At 24.5% G+C, this 23324-nt stretch overlaps 1 protein-coding gene across 2 annotated transcripts in view; it reads right to left on the minus strand.

Moving 5' to 3' along the window:
* LOC111681642 (death-associated protein kinase related) overlaps positions 1-23324 on the minus strand; it is a 208066-nt gene that overhangs the window by 106021 nt on the left and 78721 nt on the right. The gene's annotated exons all lie outside the window — the stretch shown is intronic.

A 23324-nucleotide genomic window follows, 5' to 3' on the forward strand; every position in this document is an offset into this window, starting at 1 on the left:
CAAGACTAGACAAGACTAGACAAGACTAGACAAGACTAGACAAGACTAGACAAGACTAGACAAGACTAGACAAGACTAGACAAGACTAGACAAGACTAAACAAGACTAAACAAGACTAAACAAGACTAAAGAAGACTAAACAAGACTATCTATCTATCTATCTATCTATCTATCTATCTATCTATCTATCTATCTATCTATCTATCTATCTATCTATCTATCTATCTATCTATCTATCTATCTATCTAACTATCTATCTATCTATCTATCTATCTATCTATCTATCTATCTATCTATCTATCTATCTATCTATCTATCTATCTATCTATCTATCTATCTATCTATCTATCTATCTATCTATCTATCTATCTATCTTTCTATCTATCTATCTATCTATCTATCTATCTATCTATCTATCAATCTATCTATCTATCTATCTATCTATCTATCTATCTATCTATCTATCTATCTATCTGTCTATCTATCTATCTATCTATCTATCTATCTATCTATCTATCTATCTATCTATCTATCTATCTATCTATATATCTATTTATAAGCATAATTTTAATTTGAAGAATTTTTATTAAATATTGAGCTTATAGATGCATTTGTAAGCTTATCCTGCAGTATTTTATTGATTCTTCAAATATCTTGTTAAGCTTTTTATGTTTTTTATTCTATCAGCTTTCATAGTTTTAATTTCTTATGTTGTTTGTAATACATTATTAAAATTGTAATAAAATTGTTAAAATCTCATAAATGAAAATCATGTTTTGATTCTTTGACTTTAGGCAATAAACCAAAATGAAAATGAGCAGTTTTTCAAATGTTTTCAAATAAATGCTAAATGTTGGCAAAATAGAAAAAAAGCAGTAGCTGCTGAGCATAATAATATTGCGTAAGTTTTGAAAAATTGCAAACTGAGAAATAACTACATGGAAAAAAAAACAAGAGGATTTGTAACACAAACAAAAAAAAAACTTCTTTAAAGAGTAAATTTTAATGCAAACACGAATTCGAAACACGTTACAAATGAATAAAAGCTTTGGGAAACTTTGGTATACACTAAAGTTTAATTTTAAGAAAATTTCGAGGACGACAACAGTTTCAAATGAAAGCATCAAGAAAACTTTGGTATTAAATAAAGCTTCTGTAATCAAATGTATACAATAATAATAAAAAACTTTATGATCCCTCAAAGTTTATATATAAATGTGCGTTGTATGAAAAGCTTTTTGATCGCCCAGAGCTTCTATAGAAAACTTTAAATGAAATATAAAGCTGAATGAAAGGAATTTTCCTTAAATTAACAAACTTTATAACTTTATTAATAGCAAAAGTTTTATCTCACAGTATTTGGCTACCAAATTGACTTCTGTTTTTGACCACATGACTTAGTTTAACTATGACTTTTAGCCATAATAAAAAAAAAACAACAACACATATTGGGAGGGAGTGCCTCATTCATATGAAATTGTACTGAAATGTTAATAAAAAACCAACAATTGTACCACCAAAAAAACAAAATCGAAAGAAAAAACTAATATATTTTAGTTTAATTTTTTTTACGAAAACAAAAAAAAAAAAAAAAAAAAAAAAACAATAAAATCTCATAGTACATATGTTTCTTTTTTTCCAAAGTGCAATATAGTTTAAAATACTGCAGTGTAAACAACGATAAAGCTGACATTATTAAAGTCATCAAAATAGTTTAAAATGATTGTGAAAATTTGTAATATTGTGCGACTGTTTGAGATTTCGTAAGATCAGTTTGGTTTTCATTTCAAGCTGTGTTTATACGTATTATTTACAGATAGACTATAATAACACACAAACATACACTGTGATTATTTGCATATTAAGCGCTCATTGACTTGATCGCTCTTTTACTACTTACGAGCCCATTTATTATTCCTAATGTTATAGTGTTGTAAGTAATAATAAGTGGCAATAATCATTTAACCCCAACTTTTTTATTATATATTTATGTAGACGATTTGTTTATTTTGGATTTTGTTTGTTTTTTTATTACCCCGCCTAGTATAGAGAAGTGAAATGGTTGGTATATTTAGTTAGGATATTTGTAACATCCGACAAAGAAAAGTTTTGGTTGCAGTAAAGATATTAATGAAAATTTTATGACTGAGAAAATGTTCAATAGAAAATAAAGTTTTTTTTTTTTTAATTTTGTGTCGCCTCATGAAATGTTTGGTAAATTGGAAGAAAGCTTTCAAAAGCTTTTTAAAGAAATTCGTATATCCGTCAAAGCTTTCGAACACAAAACAGATTCTGTAGAAAATTTTGCAATCCACCTGAGTTTCAAAAGAAAGTTTTCCGATTTGACATAGACAGGTTTCAAAGTTTCCACTAAAGCTTTTAGAGAAGGTATTGCCATTCAGCTCAAAAAAAGAGTTTTAATGGAAACTTAACGCACCTCCAAAGTTTTTATGGAAATCTTTGGAATCCATTAAAGTTTCTACAGAAAACTTTGTAATCCATTAAAGTTTATAAAGAAAGCTTTCTATACTAATTTTGATATTCGCTAAAAGTTTCTACAGAATGCTTTGCAATCCACCAAATTTTCTATAGAAAGTTTACCCTTCAGTTTGAATTCATTAAAGTTTTTAAAGAAAGCTTTGGCAACCAACTAAAGCTTCTAAAGAATGTTTTCTAAATTAGTTAAGTTTCTATTAACATTTTGTAAATCACCAAATTGCTTATAGTTATCTATGTTATCCATCAACGTTTCTGAAACTGTAATCCTTTAAAGTTTCTAAACAAAGCTTCCAGATCCTCAAAAGTTTATAATTAAAACTTTACTACCCATCAAAAGTTTATATAGAAAACTTTGTGATCCACTAAAGTTTTCTGGAATCTCACAACTTTTCTATATAAAACTTTAGAATTCAAGAAAGTTTGTAAATCGCAAGATCTTTGTTAAAGCTTTCTACACATATTTGGATATCAACTAAAGTTTTTGAACGCTTTGGCAACCTCTAAAGCTTATAAAAAAAATTGGCAATTAAGTAAAGTTTCTATTGACATTTTGTGAACCACTAATATTTTTTATATTTATCTTTGTGATCAATCAAAGTTGCTGTAGAAAACTTTTTTAAAACTAAATTCTTGAAAATTTTTAAACACAGCTTTTAGTGTTTATAATGAACATTTTACTACCCATCAAAAGTTCATATAGAAAATATTGTAATCCACTTAAGCTTTTGCAGAATTACACAACTATTCTATATAATACTTTAGAACTCAAGAAATTTTGTAGATCGCAAGATCTTCGTAAAAGCTTTCTATATAACTTTGGATATCCACTAAAGTTTCTGCCAAAAGCTTTGCAATTCACCAAAGTTTCTGAATAATTTGTTGTTTTTACAATATAACAGAGTTTCTAAGGAAAACTTTTGATTCATTAAAGTTCCTACAAAAAACTTTGACATCCACTAAAGCTTGCATAGTATGTTTTGCGATCCACCAACAAAATATGGAATGTGCCTAAAAAACAATCTTAAGAATTTTTTGTAAAAAGTTTCTATAAAAAGCTATGTGATTCACTAAAGTTTCTATGAAAGTTCTTTTCTATTGAAGTTTTCACACTCCCCTTAAAGTGTATAATAAAAGCTTTTCAATCCCCAAAGTGTTTGCAAAAAGCACAGAATGCCTACAGAAAGCTTTGCTCAAAGATTCTGAGACTTCTGTCAAAAATATAGCACCTTTTTAAGTCGTTTCAAATTCCCCCTTTCCACCTAACTACTATTAAAATTAAGTAAGTTTATAATAAATATAATCATGTGAAAAATCTAAAACTCAAGTATTTACTACGTGATGCCTAGTACATTATGCAAATAAAATTTTAAAATAAACAGTGATTTTTATTACACAAAAAATAAACAAATCTCAAGATTTGTATGTAAGTTTGTTCAATAATATTTTCAACAACGTATGTACGTGTTTTAATTGCTACAACAATTAAATTGTTGATATTTTGTAAATAAATATGACAAAGTTTTGTTTTGTTATAACAATTTTATTTTAATTTATTTTAATTATTAAGACAAATTGAAATGTTAAATAAGCCATAAGTTAAGATTTAAAAAAAAAAAACAGACGGACGGACGGACGGACGGAAAGATAGACGGACAGAAAATAAATTAAGTTGTAAAATACCAAACTTGGTTTTCTTTATATTAATAAAAATTAATTAAAGAAAATTAAACAAAATTAAGATAAATTTTCTTTTCTTTTCTGAATATTTTGTTGTTCCTATTTTATTTAAGTCTTCATTTTTTCATTTCTAATTAATGTCTTTATTTTATGTTTAGAGCATTTTAAGGTTTTTAGGTTTTTGTTACACCATTTATTTAAATTCCCAATTCACTGCTAAGGGGCGGTTTGTCTTAGTCTTAGTCCTGTTTACTGTTGCTTGTAAATAACTGACATACAAATTATGCAGTGTGCCAAAACTGTCAAAAGTAAAAAATATTTATTTATATTTAACAATAGACTACAGAGAGAGAGAGTACAGTACAATAAAGCTAAAACAAAAGGAAAATACAGAAAAGGGACACAATGGGTAACATTCATAATAAATCTAAGACAATAACAAAATAATATTTTAAATAATATAACAAAAACAACAACTCAAAGTTTATAACGACTTTTTGATAGCACTTCATCATAGTAAGAAAACTTTGGCATCAACTTAAAAGGTTTTTTAAAAAGCTTTGTTTTTGATTAACCAACTTTGCACATATGTTTCTAAAAAAAACTTTTGCCTCCCAAAGTTTCTAAAGAAAACTTTTGTTTAACACCAAAGTTTCTATAGAAATCTTTTTTAAATCAATCTTTGGTTTTGCTCCCCCCGAAGTTAATATAGAAATTTTTACTTTCCAACAATATATTGAGAAAAAGCTTCTAAGGAAAACGTTAGTTTTCCACAAAAAATACATAAAAACTTTCGTTTTAAAAGAATATTTGAGCACAAAGCTTTGGCTTACCAACTAATTGTCTACAAAAAGGCTTGACTTTTCAACAAAATTTCTACAGCTTTTAAACATTTTGTTTCAACAGATAGTTCTGGCTTCTCACCAACTTTCTAAAGAAAGCTTTAACTTTCCACCAAATTATTTATAAAACGCTTTAAAACAACGCCTCTAAAGATTTTTTTAGCTTTTTGCCGAAATTACCATATAAAGTTATGAAATTCAAAGCTTTCGATTATTACTAAAGTTTCTCAAGAAAGCTTTAGCTTTCTACCAAGGTTTTTGTAAAAACTTTAGTTTTTCACGAATAAGCGTGTTAGCATTCTGAACAAGTTTAAAAAAATATATAAAAAAAGCTTTTGCTTTTAGCCAAATTTATATAAAATCTTTCTTTGCCTAAACAGTTTCTATAAAACACTTTGACTAACCCACAAGGTGTGTCTAGGTAGTAACCTTTGACTGAAAACTTTATTGTGTAAAAAGGTTGATATCTTTTAGTTAAGTTTATATAGAAAGTTTTGTCATTTCTATAAAACTTAGAGTCAAGTTTTTCATTGAAAACTAATTAAAAGTTATTCTTAAATTATGATTGAAAATTTTGCAAAATTATATAGAATATTAAAGCTTTTTATTAAAGCTTTTATATAACTTTAACTCTTTGATTCCAAGGCTTTTAAGAAAATTGTGGCAACAGATTTTTGAGATTTGATTTTAAATATCTTTTTCTTAAATCAATATTGTATTTTTTTCAATGTTTATATGGAAAGCTTTAGCATTTTTCAACATTTTTAACAAATGCTTAATATTTCAAAGCGTTCTTAGCTTACATCAACCTAAAATTATATAATAACATATATTTTAAAGGAGTATAAAAGCTCTAAATTTGTCTTTATCATATTATGAAACTTTAACATCCCCACAAACTTTAGAAGCTTTTTTAAAGCTCAATTTTCTTTAAGTTACCGAGTCTTTCCTCAATGTTTGTATTAAAAAAAGCTTTAGCAAAAGCTTTATCATATTTCAAAGCTTGTATAGAAAACTTTAATCTAATATTAATATAAAATTCTATAGATTACAAACAAATTGTTGAAAATAGTTTAAAGCTGGTAGGGTGTCTACTATTTACTTAAAAATACTAAACTGTTTTGGGTCACTTTATAGCTTTTGGACTTTATAAATGTGATTACTTCAAATTTGGTGTTATTTGTGCAGCACTTCATCTCAGACAAATATATGATGATGAATTGCTTTAATAATAATCTTCATAAATATAAAATATTAAATTGTCAAAATGAAAACTTAAAAGCACAAATAAAGCAAAATTAAAATTTTGACCAAAAACTGATAAAAAAAAAACTTTGAAAAACTTTATAAAGAATGTTATAGTCCCTGAAGAAGGTGTTTCTTATAAAACAATTTTAGAAGGGAATCTGAAAATGTCTGTCTATGTATCTCATCTATCGATCAACTAAGAATAATAATATCGCTTTGTTCTTACAGTTAGACGACTCGAACTCTGACTGATAATCTTCGTTATTTAAATCTTTGTTAAATTTAAATTCCATTAAGATTTTCTCAATATTTTTCCTCTTTTTTTTTCCTCGTATCTTTTAACTTTTAATCTTAAAGAAATTTCAAATATTTGCATCCATTATAAATAAACATTTAGGTAAGCGAAATTATTTACAACAAATCCAAAAAAAACACAAATAATTTCACAAATAAACACGAAAAAAAAAACAAAAATTTAACAATTTGATTTGTTTCGACTACTTTAGGCAGAAAAATTTAAAAAAAAAATCTTTAAGAAATTTTACACCTTCGCTGAAGCGTTGATAGATAGATGATGATGTTTGCTGTAGCAGCAACTACACAGCAACATGAAAAACATCATCACAGCAACAACTTCCAACAAGAGTTTTTTTTTTTAACAAAATTTATAATAAATTTTCCAAAAAAAAACAATAATGAAAAAAATTGCAAAATTTTTCTATAAGAGGTTTTCTCTACAAATATTGAAAAGAAAAAAATAAAACTTAAAAGTTTGTTTAAATATTGCTGTATATCTGTTTAACGTAATGCAACATGAGAAATCATTTATCGCTGCGTTGTTTTGTTGCTGTTGTGTGAATTGTTGAAAGCAACAACAGCAGCAGCAACATTTGAAAAAAAAAAACAATATATATTTTTGTTTAATCAAAAACTTTTCAGTACATTTCTCAAACCAATGGCCAGACAAGACCTCTTCGAAAGATGTGTTATGGATTGGTTTCATAGACATAGTCTGTGCAACACCACCACACATCCAACAACAACTGTAAAATCAAAGTAACAATTTCCTTAATTTCGAATATTTATGAGGCAACTTAAATTTTAGATAAATAAAAAAAAAAAATAAAAAGAAAATTTGAAAACTGTATTGACCGCATTATTTTCTTAACAGCTCTCTGCTACATCAACAGCATTAAAGAAATTGGCCTGGCCAGACTAGACCAGACCAGCCAATAATCTGTGTAATAATTTTTGGGCAATTTAATGCTTATAAAGTACTTTTTTATTCGTTGTATTTGTTTAGTTTATTTTAAAAATGATTTATAGTTGTAATGTTTAGGGTTTATTAGTGGAAAAAAATTAGAATTAAGTGTTAGTTTATCATAACATAAATCTATAACATAGAAAAATAATGGAAATGCATTAAAATTTTTAAAATAAACAACAATTTAAATAAGAAAAACATTTTATGGAAAATTTTAACAAAATTTTATGGAAAATACACGAAATATTAAAATATAAAAAAAATCTAATAATAACACAGCATTCACAAGCTTTCAGTGAACTTTTAAAAAAAGCTTTATTGATTCTTCTAAAAGTTTTATTGAATTTGCTTAAGTTTCTATTGAAACTTGCTAAAGTTTTCTATGAACTTGGACAAACTTGCAAGTGTTGTTAAAAAAAAAAAAAACTTTAAAAAGCTTTTGAAATTGTATTTTTAAATTGTTGTGATAACTTTGAAAAGCTTTTATAACTTTCTTATATAAACTTTTTATAAAATGTTTTCTTAAACTTTGGAAAAAATTTTATTCTACAGGATAATTGAAAAATTCCTAAAAAAAAACTTTGAAAAGCTTTTAAAAATTGTATTTATAAACTATAGGAGATAACTTTAAAAATATTCCAAGGAAAACTTTAAAAAGCTTTTATAAACTTAGGCTTATTTTAAAGTAGATTTTTATAGACTAAATTAGTTGCAAAAGAAAATCTTAACATTTTTTTCCCTTAGGTTTTTTCTAAAAAAGGCAGACAAAGTCAAGCTTTTAACCACAAATAACAAACGATAAACTTTAAGCTTTAATTAAGTTTCTTTTCTTTTTAAAAACTAAACCATTTTTCTATTATTGAAAAATCTATTAAATAAAGTCATAAATCATAAAATTGGAAAATCAAGCAATAGTTTTATTATTTACATTACTACTTAAGGTAATATACGTCTTATAAACATTACAAAAACCTATCAATTCAAATTGACAGCAATGACAACAATTGTTGCTGCATAAAACAGTTTATTTATTGCAGAAAAAAGAGAGTTAGATATTTTTTATGATTTTTTTTTTCATATTGTTAAACATGTTTTTATTAAGAAAAGAAAAAAGCTATAGAGGCGTAGTTGGTGAAGAAAAAAAAAGCGTGTGTCAAGTTTGGCGCACAGTAATTTGAATTGCGCGGGTGATCAATAATAAAATAAATATTATTTATTTGTTAGCAATATATAGAGATTTTTTTGTTGAATTGTTAAAAGCCGCTATTATAGCAAAATAAAAAATGAAATTTCAATTTCATTACCTTTTCCGTGTTCGATAAAACTAAAGCATTTATAATTTTAAAGATTTCCATTTATAGTAAGCTTTTAGAGAGCAAAAACAAAAACTGATTAAAGTAGTCAGCGGCAGTTTTCTCATTTGTTTAATTCTTTTGTAATTTGTGTTTAATAATTGTATTATAATGAATACGTTTTTTTTTTACATAAAGTATTAACATATGTGACATTTACTCGAAACTTTAATAGTTTTTAAATGTACAATGCTTTGAGTTTAAGATTTTTCCATTTGAAGAAATTTCCAAGAAATTATAGAAAATAAACAAATCAATTTTGATTTAATTGGTTTTAACATCAAACAAATGAATCAAATTATATGACTAATCTGATTTTGATTTGTTTTTAATAGTAGATTTTGTATTTTTAATTACATGTACACGGTGGATACGACAAATATGGTTGTTAATCATGTGAGGAAAAATGTTAAATAAACATAAAACTTAGAAATGACAAAAGCAGTTTAATTTCCCTTTAGCTTTTAATAACTGGTAATATTCATTAATTACCCTTACCATTTGCCTTGAGTGTCAATAAGTGACAACTTAATTTTGGATTTCAAGTAAATTTTCTTTGACGTCAAAAAGCTTTATAGGAAATTTTGTTAGTTTTACATATAAGGACTCTATTATTCACAAGATTTTCTATAGAAATCTTTATTTTACCACAGAAGTTCTCTAAAAAACTTAAACTTGAAACACTGTAATTATAGAAAGCTTTGACAACCTCTTAAGTTGAAGAAAACTTTCGTTGCTGTGCTTTTATGGAAAGCTTTAACAATCTTTAAGGTTGGTTATAAAGAAAATTTAGCTATTTTAGAAACCTTTAACAACCTTTATTCATATCGAGTTCTGGAGAAATCTATTTAATGTTTTTCACAATATAACTTGGTTTTGCTGTGCTTTTATAGAAAGCTTTGACAACCACTAAGTCTGAAGAAAACTTTCAAAAATTCTAGAAGATTTTAAAAAGTTTAAAGTTTATAGAGAGATATTTGAAAAGTTTATAAAGACGACGACAAAATGTTCATAGAGAATACCTTGAAAAGCTTGTATAGAGACCTGTTTTAATATATCTAGAATAAATGAAATAAGGTTTCAATGAGATTTTGTAGACTTTTTAAGAAAATATTTGATAAGTTTCATTACAAAACGTTTAATTTCATAGAGAATACCTTAAAAAGCTTCTAGAGAGACATGTTTGAATGTTTATAAAAAGAGCTTTTAGGGTTTCTATGAGGCTTTAAAGAGTTTTTAAGAAAATATTTGATAAGTTTCGTTAAAAAAACTCGCTAAAAAATTTTGCTAATAAAAAAAAAATAAAAAAAAAGCTTCTTTAGAGAACTCTAAACAGTTTCTTTAGACAACTTTAAACAGTTTCTTTAGAACACTTTAAACAGTTTCTTTATAAAACTTTGAAAAAATTCTTTGAAAACTTGAAAAGCTTTCTTGTTAAAAGATTTTACTAGAAAATAAATTTTTAAAAATTTTATTAGGAACTTTTAAAAAGTTTCTCTAGAAAACTTATAAAAGTTTCTCTGGAAAGAAAACTTTAAAAAAAGTTTCTTATGAAAAGTTTAATATGTGTAAAAGTTTATATAAACAGCTTAAAAAGACTTATGTTTAGAAAACTTTCAAAAGTTTCTAAAGTATACCTTTAAAGGTTCTAAATATAGATTTGAAAAGCTTTTTTTATAAAACTCTCTAAAATCTTCAAAAGCTTTTGTGAAGTTTCTGATAGAAAATTTCCGAATTTTTATTAAGAAATCTTTAAAAAGTTTTTTAAAAAACTTTGAAAAGTTTATCTGGCTAACAGTATTGAATGTTTCTCTAGAAGACTAAGAAAATGTTTTTTAGTAAGCTTTGAAAAGTTTATTTAGTGAACTTTGAAAAGCTTTCTTTAAGCAAATTTTTAAAAGTTTTTACAGAAAACTTGTAAAAGTTTTTAAATAAGACTCTGTAATGTTTCTAGAAGCTTTTCTACAGCTTCTGCCTAAAATTTCAAGGCATTTCTTTGAAAAAAGTTGTCTATAACAATTTGTTATGCTTTTAATAGAAAAATTTTCTTCAGAATACTTTAGAAAGTTTTTGTAAAAAGCTTTAAAAAGTTTCTCTAAAGTACTTTGTAAAATTTCTTTAAAAAATCTTTATGGAAAGCTTCGAACATTTAAACATTGAACATTTTGAAACTTTTTTTTATAGAGTTTTCAAAGAAAAATTTAAAAAAATTTCTCTGTCTAACAACGTTAGAAAGGTTTCACGAAAATATTTTGTAAAATTTATTTACAAAATCTCTATGGAAAGCTTTTAATAGTTTAAAAGAGACTTTTTAGAGAGTTTATAAAGAAAACTTTGAAACGTTTTCAAATAAAACATTAAAATATATTTGTAATAAAATATAAGAAAGCTTTGAAATTTCTTTAGGGTGCTGTGGAAAAGTTTTGCTTATGAATAAAGCCTAAAGCTTTTTTAAATCTTGGTATATAATATCATAATTTTTATCATTATTTATCGCTTAAATCTTTTAAAAATTTGACTAAATTTCACATTAGCTATATCAAATTTCTGAATTTGTTTCAAAGATTATGTGCAAATTACAGTTAAATTATATAGTTTTCTTAACGAATTAAAGAAATTTGCATATTTTAAGTACAATTAAGTCAGAATATGTTAATTAATCACTATTGCGCTTTAGAAAAAAAGACATTTTTGGTTAAACATCATCATCAACATCATTAACAACAACAGGTTTTCTTTTATTATTAAAAAAAATCATTAATTTTATTTTTTTTATTATTTAAACAAACATCATTATATAGACAGACATTATCTTATTTACGTTTTTTTTTGCATTTTGTTCAAATACAAAAATTTTAATTTTTAATTAAAAAAAAAATATTCTTATTGTAATGCCACAACCATCGTGAGAAGATCACTTGTTTTGTGATTCATCTACACGGTGTCTTTAACTTCTACGCTTTTATTTTATTTCATTTAATTTGATTTGTATTTGACGTCAAAAAATTGCTTTAATATGAAATGACAAGCCACAATTTCTAAACTTAAGTTTTGCCAATTCATTTGTGTTTTGATTAGTTTATGTTTATAATATTTCTTCAAATCTTCATTCATCTATAACTCATTTATCTAAATGATCATTTAGTTTAGGAATTTGCATAATTATTATTATTTTTAATAATAAATAAATTTTTTGTTCAAAACAAAAACTTTTCAACTTTAAAAATATTGACAACAGCTTTTTTTTTTCAATATCATTAACTTTTGTTTTACAGTTTAATCTATGATTCATGTTAATGATGCTATTTTTTCGTAATTGTATTGATTTTTATAGAAAATATCAAATAATTAACTTTTTCTTAATGCATTCAAATAAATTTCACTTTCATTTACAACAAAATTTACATAAAAAAGCTTAAAATTATATATATAATTTTTGCAAATTCATAATATTTTTTTTTTTGCAAAACAAATTACGAAACTAAACAGTAGTTTGTTATATAAAAGAAATAACAAAGATTTTTTCAAAAAATAATCAAATTTTGACAGATACCGAAGCTTTCTGAAGAAACTTACAAAAGTTTTCTTTAGGAACTTTTCAAAGTTTTCTTTAGGAACTTTTCAAAGTTTTCTTTAGGAACTTTTCAAAGTTTTCTTTAGAAACTTTTCAAAGTTTTCTTTAGAAACTTTTCAAAGTTTTTTTTAAGAACTTTTCAAAGTTTTCTTTAGACACTTTTCAAAATTATCCATAGAAACTTTTCAAAGTTTTCTTTAGAAACTGTCGCAAATTTTCTTTAAAAACTTTTCAAAGTTGTCTTTCAAAGTTTTCTTTCAAAGACTTAACAGAATTTTCTTTTGAAATTTTCATAAGTTTTCTTTATAAACTTTTTAAAGCTTTATAAAGTTTTCTAAAGATTTTTTCAAAGAAATTTCAAATGAAACTTTTTAAAGCTTTTTCTAGAAACTTATAAAATGTTTAAACAAAATTTTCTTTTGAAACTTTTCTTTTATTTATTCTTTATAAACTTTCTTTATAAACTTTTCAAAGCTTTTCAATGTTCTCTAAAGATTTTTTTAAAAAATTTCAAATTAAACTTTTTAAAGCTTTTTTTAGAAACTTATGAAAATAACAAAATCAGTTTTATTGGAAAATTTACAAAGTTTTCTTTGGATTTTTCTTTTTAAAGTTTTTATTAGAAACTTTTCTATAAAAACATTTCAAAGTTTCTTTTTTATAGAAAGATTTAGGAAACATTTTCCAATATTTACTAAGCTTAATACTAAAAGCTTTCTATTGCAATATTGATAGTTAAATAAGCTTTGTTTATAAACTTTTATTTATAGAAACTTTGAACAAAAAACCTTTAAGCAATAGAATGCTGAAATGAAACTTTGTTAGAAAGAAAAGCTTTGTGTAGAAACGCCTTAAGATATGAAAGCTTTCTATAACAACTTTTGTGAAAAGCTTTCTAAAGAAACATTGTTGTATTCTAAAGATATCAATATTTTCTTAATGAATATTTAATATTTGTAAAGCTTTCTATAACAACAGTGTCTACTTTGAATGTTTTCAATGTTTTTCTGAATCCTGAAGGTATTTCAAAGCTTTCAAATATAATATGTGCAAAGTATTCTATACAAATAGTGTTAGTATTGAATGTTTTCTAAGGAATTTCAAAGTTTTGAATGTTTCCTTTCTGAATTTGTAAGATAGCTTTCAAATAAACTTTTAATATTTGCAAAGTTTCCTTTAGAAACTGATTCAGTCTTTGATGTTTACTAGGAAAAGTTTGATGAATTTTAAAGTTGTTTTTATTTCGTGTAAAAGTTTTAAGTATAACTATGAAGCCTGAGAAACTTTTATGGATATAAGAGCTTTATACAGAGCTTTAAATGGAGCTTAATATAGTGTTTTATATAAAACATTGTTGTATTCCAAAGATTTCAATGTTTTCTTTGTGAAACCTCAAGATATCCCATAGTTTTTAATTTTAATATTTGCAAAACTTTTTCTAAAAGCTTTTGGAATTTACACAGCTTTAAATGGAGCTTAATATAGTGTTTTATATAAAACATAGTTGTATTCCAAAGATTTCATTGTTTTCTTTGTGAAACCTCAAAATATCCCATAGTTTTTAATTTTAATATTTGCAAAACTTTCTCTAAAAGCTTTTGGAATTTACACAGCTTTTTACAGAGTCAGCACAAGTTTTTAAAGATTTTTATTGAAAGTTTGATAAAGTTTAAAGTTATTTATACATGCATTGGTTCGTGTCGAAAAAACTTTAGGTAAAAGCTTTCGAGTTTATAAAACTTTGATGGAAATTAAATCTTTGATCGATAATTTGAAAAGTTTTCAACTTTTTCTATTCTTTCAAAACTGTAAGCTTCATAAAAACTTGAGAGATTTGTAGAGCTTTTTATATAAACTGTTATTGGAAATAGTATTTATTAAATACATTGTTTAGTGTTAAATAATGACAAAAGCTAATAACTAAAACTTTAAGATTATCAAATGCTTTTATTAAGCTTTACAAAGCTTTTCATAAAGAAACTACCCAAATTTTTGATTTTTTTTTTTAGAAAGTTTAAGGGATTTATTAGGAGTTTTTAGATTTTAAAGATTTTATATAAAAAATTATGTTTGTGCTAAAAATTCGCAAAAGCTTTATTATATATTTAAGATTTTGGTTTTATTTGGATAATCTGATTTCTCTAAAACTTTATGCTTCATGACTACTGTTATATGACCTTTTAAATTATATTTATAAGTCATCATTTTAAGTTGTAAATTTTTTTTTAAATTTATCTATTTTTGTGTAAAACCAAATGTTGTAATTTCCTCATCTGCACACATATGATTTCATTGATTAAATATTTAACCTTGAAAATTTTGTGTTTTATTTTATGAATTTTAAATTAAACAAAAACTTTAAATTAACCTTTTTTTAACAAGAAATGTTTTATAAATTTTGGAGTTATTTTTTGGGAATTAAAATACAAATGTAATAAGAAAGTAGGCGTAGAGCGAGTGTCAATAGTGGCACTTTAGTTTTAACTTAATAAAAGTTAAGAAAATAATTTAAAAGACTTAAATATGGCATTTTTAACAAGCCATAAAACCACCCACCTGAAAAATTTTATGATTTAAGAAAACCTTCAAACTGCTGGTGAGTTTTTTTTTTATTATTTTTTTTTTTTTTTTTTGAAAATAAAACAAAATAAACTTAAATATATAAAGTTTAATTTGAAACACTTTAACACCAAATAAACCTAAAAATTTATGTGAGACAAATAAAGGAAAAATACAGCTGAATTGTTTGGTTTTAAGCTTTTTTAGAGTTTTAACCAAAATTTTAAAAATATATATATAAAAGTTATTTAAAAAAAAATTTTTAAAGTGTGTAAATATCAATCAATATTAGTCACTAAAGTCATCATTTAGTTATTAGCTTTAGCTTAAACTATTAAGCTGTAGCAGTGAGTGATGCTCACTGCTGCTATTGCCTCAAGGCCATTCAAGGCTGACCAGTCATCAAGACAAGTAACAATTTTTGTTTTCAATACAACATGTTTTTTTTTAAAAATGCACTTTTACATTAATGTTTTTACTTCAAAGAGAGAGAAAGAGACTTGTTTTTCACGGTTTAATTATATAGATTAAAAAATAAAATTACAAAAAAAAAAGCACTTAGCTTTAAGCTTTTACTGCTTAATGGCTGGAAAACTTTGTTTGAAGATTTTTAAATTTTAAACAAAATTTTTAAAACTCTACACAGTCCATCAAAATAACACCTTGTTTATTATAGCAATTTATTTGAAAATAATTTTTCGCCTTAAGGCCAATATTTTGTAACAAAATTACGATTTTAAAGAAATTTTTAAAAAAAAATGTTCCTTAAAAAAAACACAATTATTTTCACACATTTGAAATGTCATTTTACGTATAACTATTGCTCTTTTTCTAAACCCTCTAGAATGTGGGCGCAATTATACATGTTTTTTTTCAACGCCCCCTAACCTAGCAGGCAGTCAAAACAAAATCTTAAAAGTCTTTGATGGAAAAGTAATAAAATAAGTTTAGAAAAAAAAACAATCTTTGAAATTAAGCAAAGAATTATAAGCAGAAAAAAAGTACAATTTACGCCTGCTATTTGTTAAAAATTAATTTTGTATGCCCTCCTACCGTAACAAATTTGTATTTGCAATTTAAACAACAACAAAAAAAATTAAATGTGTTATTAAAAAAAAACAACCCAGCAAACATTTGTACAAGAGAGAGAAAAAAATAAAAACTTAAAAAAAAAACTAACGGAAGGACAGACATTTGTTACACCAAACAAAAAAAGATTTTTTAAATTTTTAATTTTTATTCAAATATTAAACAAAAATCGATAAAAGTTATTGCAAACATTTTAAAGGAATTTAAAAAAATATTCAGAAAAAATCAGGTTCAATATCTTATCATTTATTTACAAAAAATAAAAAATAAATAAAAAGCTAAAGGAAGGACAGACAGCTGTTCAACAATTCACAAAGATTATCGAAACTTTTAAAAACTACAAAAGAAATTTAACAAAAATAGCAAAGAGTTTTTGTAAAAATTTCTTTAAAATTCGAAAAATAATTTCTGTAAAAATGGATTCAAGATATTTACAAAGAAAAACAAAAAAAATAAAAAGATATGTATATGTACACATTTTAAGGGAAGGACGGACAGTTGTCAGACGACTTAGAGTGATATTTTCAAATTCTATGTTTTAGATTGATTATTTAACAATAATGCGAAGAAGTTATTAACAAAATTCCTTCTAACTTCGGAACATAATTTCAGTCATAATGGATTCACAAACATTATTTTTTTACGAAATTAAAAAAAAATGGGAAGAGATGTAGGATAAACCATTAAGATCTGATAAACATAGAAAGAAGTTATTGCTTAAATTTCTGCAAATTTAAGAAAATATTCTCAACAAAAAAAGAAATAAAAAATGTTCAATTTATTTACGAAAAATATTAAAAAGTTAGCAGAAGGACAGACTTCTTATTGGTGACTTGGAAATAGATTTGTTAAATAGAAAGTTCAGATCTGATAAACATAGAAATAAGTTATGGTTCAAATTCGTCTAATTTCGTAAAATATTCTCAACAGAGAAAGAAATGAAGCATTTTTTTTATTTATTTATGAAAAATATTAAAAAGTTAGCAGAAGGACAGACTTCTAATTGGCGACTTAGGAAGAGATTTGCTAAATATAAGTTCAAGATCTTATATTTTACAAAAATAACAAGAAATTGTTGCAAAAATGTCTTCTAAAAATGAAAAATAAACTCAATTAACACAAATTCAAACTTTTTTCTGCATTTAATTACGAAACAATCTAAAAAATATAAGAGGAAGGACGGACAGCTTTAAGAGAACTCTGAACTTATATTTCAGAACTCGAAAACTTATATTTCACAAAAATCGCAAGAAGTTGTTGCAAAAATGACTTCCGAAAACGAAAAATAATTTCAGTTAACATAAGTCCAAGATTTTCTTAAATTAATTTACGAAATAATTTAAAAATATATAAAAAAAAGTAATAGGAAGGACGGACAGCTTTAAGAGAACTCAGAGGGAGATTTGTTAATTTTAGGATCCAAATCATATATTTAACAAAAAAAGCAAAAATTTATTGCAAAAATTTTCTCTTACTTAGGAAAACAATCTCAGTAGAAATCGAGATCAAAAATTTTTGATTTACGAATAAAACAAAATGATATTGAAGGGAAAGACAGACTGCTGTTAGACAATTCAGTGAGAGATTGCTAAATTTTAAAGTACAGATCAGATAGCTGACAAAATTAGCAAAAAGTTAATGTAAAATGTTTTCCCAAATTTCTCTTTTTAATCACGGATTCAAACATTATTTATTTATTATTGAAAGTAAAAAAGGTAAAGGCATTAACTTCTACATTACAAAGTAATGCTTAAGGTAATGAATATGTTTTAGCAAAAGCTTTAAAAGCTTTTCTTGAAAAGCTAATTTGAAGTTTTTAATTAAAGAGAGAGAAAGAGAAAAAAATTGTTCTCAAACTAAAACTTTTAAAACCAACAAATCAAAATAATCAACCTCCCTTACTAGGTAATGACTAAAGTAATAAGCTTTAGCTAAAACATATACTTATTAAGCTAACTTTAAATCTAACTTAAAGTCTCTTTTTCCTATAAACTCTTTGCTGTGTTATTTTTTTTCTACTTAATAATTCCATATTATAACTTTTGATCTTTATAAAACACAGTATGTTTTTTTTGTTGCTCTCCATTTGTATTGATTTTTTTATTAAACAAAAAAACTTTACACCGGCGCCATAAAATATTTGTTGTTATTATTGTTAAAACCACGTAAATACTTTTATATATAGAAATTTTCTATTATATTTTATTTACATTATTGCTAAAAAAAATTAAGTCAAAATCATCAAATTGTTGTTGGAAATGTTATTAAAGCAAAGCGCAAAAAAAGCTTTAAACAATTTTTAAAAACTTGCTTTTTCCTTAACAGTGAGAGTTGCAGGTGAATCGAATCAACATCAAGAAGTTGTCAAATATATTAAATTTGTCTTTTTCATACGAATCATTTAGAGAAATTGGTTTAAAAATTCTAGTATAAGAAGAAATTTTAATGATTTTTATTTAAAAGTAACTTAGTGAAAGCTTAAAGCTTTAGCAAAAGTTTTTCCTTTGAAAAAACGAAAAAGCTCTAGTGAAGTTTTTGTTTAAAAACAACTTGCAAGTTGTAAAGAAATTGTTATGTTAAATAAAAACTTGATGTTCTAACTAACGAAAGTTTTCTTTAACGAATGTTTAAGCTTTAGCGAAAAATGGCTTAGAAAACTTTAGGTTCAACTTCGAAAAAAAAGAAAAAAAGAAAGAGATAAGTTTACTATTAAGAAAACTTAGCTTAAGTTTTTTCATAAGAAAGCTTAAAGTTCTGCACAAAACTTTCTATTAAGAAAACTTGCAACACTAAAGAAGACTTGAAATTCTAGCGAAGGCTTTTTTAAGTACAAGATTAAAGCTTTTGCATAATAACACTCGCTAGATAGTTTAGAAAACTTTAGGTTCAGTTGTAAGGCGAGAAAGAGAAAGGTTTCTCTCTAAAGCGCAAAAAGTTAAAACTGAAAGGAAGCATTAAAGTTCAAGCGAAAGTTTTCTTCAAGCAAATGCTAAAGCTTTTGTTAAAGAACTTAAACAACATTTGGCTCAACCTTAAGGAAAGAGAGAAAAAAGAGAAAGGAAAAAAAGTAGAGTGTAATCTTAAGAAAATAAAGTTCTAGAGACAAAAAAAACTCTCGCTAAAGCTTTAAAATAGCTTACTTTAGCTTCAGCTTTAAGGAGAGAAAGCTAAATGCTCTGTTCAAAATTGTAATCTTAAGAAAAGAAAGGTTTTGAGAAAAACACTCACTAAAGCTTCAAAAAAGCTTAGAAAACTTTAGGTTTAGTTTTAAGAAAAGCAAACTAAAAGCTTGTGCAATAGTTTTTATTAAGAAAACTTGCAGTTCTAGAGAAAGTGTAATGTTAAGAAAAGAAAAGTTGAGAGAAAAAAACATTCGCTAAAGCTTTAAAATAGCTTAAAAAGCTTTAAACGAGAGAAAAAAAGAGATTTATACAAAATTATATGATTGTCGTGCTAAAAGCTATGTTGGTATTGAAAGTTTTTTCTAAATAACCTAAAATTCCTTCTGATAGAGAAGGAAGCATTGAAGATCAAGCGAAAGTTTTCCTTAATGAAATGTTAGGCTTTTGTGAAAGAAATTGGAGATTTAGTGAATGATTGTTTAGATATCATTAAGGTTCAGCATTCAGGAAAGGAAAAAGGAATTTAAAGTTTTTGCATAAGAAAACTAAAAGCTTTATTAAAATTTTCTATTAAAAAAACTTGCAATTCTGGAGAATGTATAATATTAAGAAAACTAAAAATTCTAACGAAAAGTTTCTTTAGTGAAATGTTAAAGCTTTAAAAAAAACACTCGTTAAAGCTTCAAGAATGCTTTGAAAACTTTAAGTTTAACTTTAAATAGAGAATGAGTGAGCGATTTGTTTATACTTTTTATTGTCTTGCTTAAAGTTTTGCTAATATTGAATGTTGTTTACGGAATAAACAAAAGCTTCCTTTTGACATAGAAGCTGTGCTGCTTTTAAAAGTTCGACACGTTTAAAAATTCTAAATTATTTTGAAACAAAAAAGTTACTTTCAAAAATAACTATAAATTTAATTAAAAAATTAAAAAAAAAACAAATACCAGTTTTTGAACTTAAACTTGTTAAATCAGCGAATTTATATAAAATTTTTTTAATAATTACTCACACTTAGAAACCGTAAAATTTTAATTGATTCTCTGCGGTATTTGTTAAAGAATAATATAACATCATAAAAGAACACTGAACAAAGTTTTACCTGCAAAGAAATAGAGAGAAGAAAAAAAAACACAAAATTAATTATATTATGTCAGCTATTAATTATTTACGAAAAAAAATTTAAACAAAAAATAAATAAATAAAAATTTGCCAAATTTATATCTACAGCTAGTTTATGACTAATTTTGTAGAAAATTTATTAAAAAATAAATTTTATTTATTTTTAAATTTAATTAAAAAATAGGTGTAAATTGTTTAAATGATGTAATTGTATAATAAATTTGTTTAACACAAAAATTCTACTATTTTTTTTGCAATGTTGTCACAGGCGCCAACAAATAAATAATTGTTTATGCGGAACAAAAATTCTATGCTTTTAAGCAAAACTAAACATTTTTCTTAATTATGTATTATTTTTACAAGGTGTTTTTGTTAATTTAGATTTAAACAATTGTTTTGCAAATTAAATGTTATTTTTACATTTAATTATATTGAAGGCAGAAGCGTGCTTATTGTAATTATGATGAAAATTTTGTTTCTTCCAACAATTAGCAATAGAATTTACTAATGATGAGCTGTTGTTGTTGGGAAAATTTAAAAAAAAAAAATAATTTTGGATAAATAAAAATATAAAATTTAGTGGGAGTTAATTGTTAAATTATTTGGTGAGAATTGACAGAGTAGTACTACAGCATTGGACAACAAAATAGCAAAGTTTAAGGAAAAATTACATAGACAACATCATTTTAAAATATTACTTTAAGATGGGGATGACATTGGAGGCTTAGTACTTGACTCCATTATCAAGTTAAGAAGCTTAAGTTTTTTGAGAAAAGCTTTTAAAACGATTTCATAAAAAAAGTGTAAATTTGAATCTTGAAGCTTTGACAAAAGATTGCTTTACAAATCACAAAGCTTCAATAAAAAGTTGAAAGCAAAAAAGCTAAAGTTTTTAAAGTTTTTAAAAAAAAACTTTGCAATTGAAAGTTTTAAGCTTTAATCGAAAGCTTTAAAAGCATAATTTTTTTTAATAAACTTGAAGCTTTTGGCTAAAGATTGAATCATAAAATTTTAAGCGAAAGATTCCATTAGAAAACTAAAAAATTTTTACATTTAAAGCTTTGAGTAAAAGCTTAAAAAACTTTCAATTTTTACTAAAAAATTTAAAAGCTTTTAAGTTTTTAGCTTTAAAAGCATATGTTTTTAATAAATATGAAGTTTTTGGCTAAAGATTAAAACATTTCTTTTTTTTATTTTTTATTTATTTATTTATTTATTTTTTTTTTTTTTTTTTTTGAAAAATTTTAAAGCATTTATATTTTTTATTAAATTGAAAGCCTTCAAAGTAAAAATTGCAACTTTGCAACACTTAAAAGTTTAAAGCTTTAAACGAAAGCTTTAAAAGCATACGTTTTTTAAATAAACTTGAAGCTTTTGGCTAAAGATTGAAACATTAAATTTGAAGCGAAAAATGCCATTAGAAAACTAAAAAGTTTTTACATTTAAAGCTTTGAGTAAAAGCTTATGAATACTTAAAATTTTTACTGAAACTTTTAAAAGCTTTTAGATTTGTTTATGCAATTTAATGTTTATGGAATTATTTATTTAAAAAAATCTTTGCACCACATAAAACTTTAAAGCTTTTAACGAATAATTTCTTAAAAATAACAAAAGTTTCTAACCAAAGATTTAATTTTCTAATCAAAAGCTTTTAGTGAATACTTTAGAAAATTTAAATTTTGTTCGTAAAGAAATTGTTAAGAAAACTTCAAGCTTTCAAAAAAAAGATTTCTGTATGAAACCTTAGTGCTTTTAGAGGATAATAATGAAAATAAAAAACGTGAAGTTTACATAAACGATTTCTTAAAAAACTTTTTCCAATTGCTTTAACTTTTCTTATCCCACAATTTCGTAAACTACCTTCGTAGCAACTTTTTATTTTTCTTAAAAAATTGTTTTTCTACATCCATCATGGTGGCTGACTTTTTCTTACAACTTATTTTCTCAGAAACTGCAATGTTTATTTATTTTGCCTTTCAATAAATATTTAACTTAAGACGATTCCCTTTTAAATCTTAAAAGCAGCTGAGTAGAGTCGCTTTTTTTTAATAGCAAATTTTAATAATATAAACATTTCAACACTATTCATGATCTTTGGTAAAAAAAAAGTAAGAAAAATAAAATAGAAAAATCTAAAAAAGAAAAAACAACAAGAAAATCATAAAAAACTGCAAAACACAAAAATTATGCATAGAAGAGTTGTAAAGAGAAGAATACAACTTCTAAACATGTCGCGTTAGTTGTAAGTTATTCAGCTGCGAAGACGGCTGGCTCATCATTATCATCAACATAAAGACATTCATATTCATAATTTTTAACATATGTATGTAGATACATAAATTTATCATAATAATGTTAAAAAAACTTAAAGTACAAGAAGATAAAAAACAGTAATAAAAGAAAAATTATCATTTTTTTAAAAGTTCTTCTTACATTTCATTATTTCCCTGTAACTGTTTATATTGTATATGAAAAAAGAATAAGAAAATAATAATAATAATGAAAGAAAGAAATAGTATTGTCTTCTTAGAAGATTTTAAAAATAATAGGAATTATTGTAGATGGTTAGGGTAGACTCTTTTAGTAATTACTATCAAGGGCTTTTGCTTGATGTTAATTGTTAAAGCTCTAGCAAAAGTTTTCTTTAAAAAAATCAGCAAAGGATGTCTCTCATGATATCTATAGTTTATAAATGTATTTTTTTATAAAAACTTAAAGCTTTTGCATAAGCTTTACCACTAGGAAAGCTTAGAGCTTTTGCGAAAGCTCTAGCAAATATCCTATCCTTATAAAATGATTTCTATTAAGAAAACGTAAAGTTTTAGAAAAAGTTTTCTTTTAAGAAAACCTGAAAATCCAGCGAAAATTGTCTCCGAAGATATCTTATGGTTCTGAAGAGAGTTTTGAATAAGAAAACTAAAAGTTTCAGCGAAAGTTTTACCCCTAAAAATGTTTAAAGCTTTTGTGAAAGTTATCTCT

The sequence above is a fragment of the Lucilia cuprina genome, chromosome 3 (assembly GCF_022045245.1).
Source record: "Lucilia cuprina isolate Lc7/37 chromosome 3, ASM2204524v1, whole genome shotgun sequence".
NCBI lineage: Eukaryota > Metazoa > Arthropoda > Insecta > Diptera > Calliphoridae > Lucilia > Lucilia cuprina.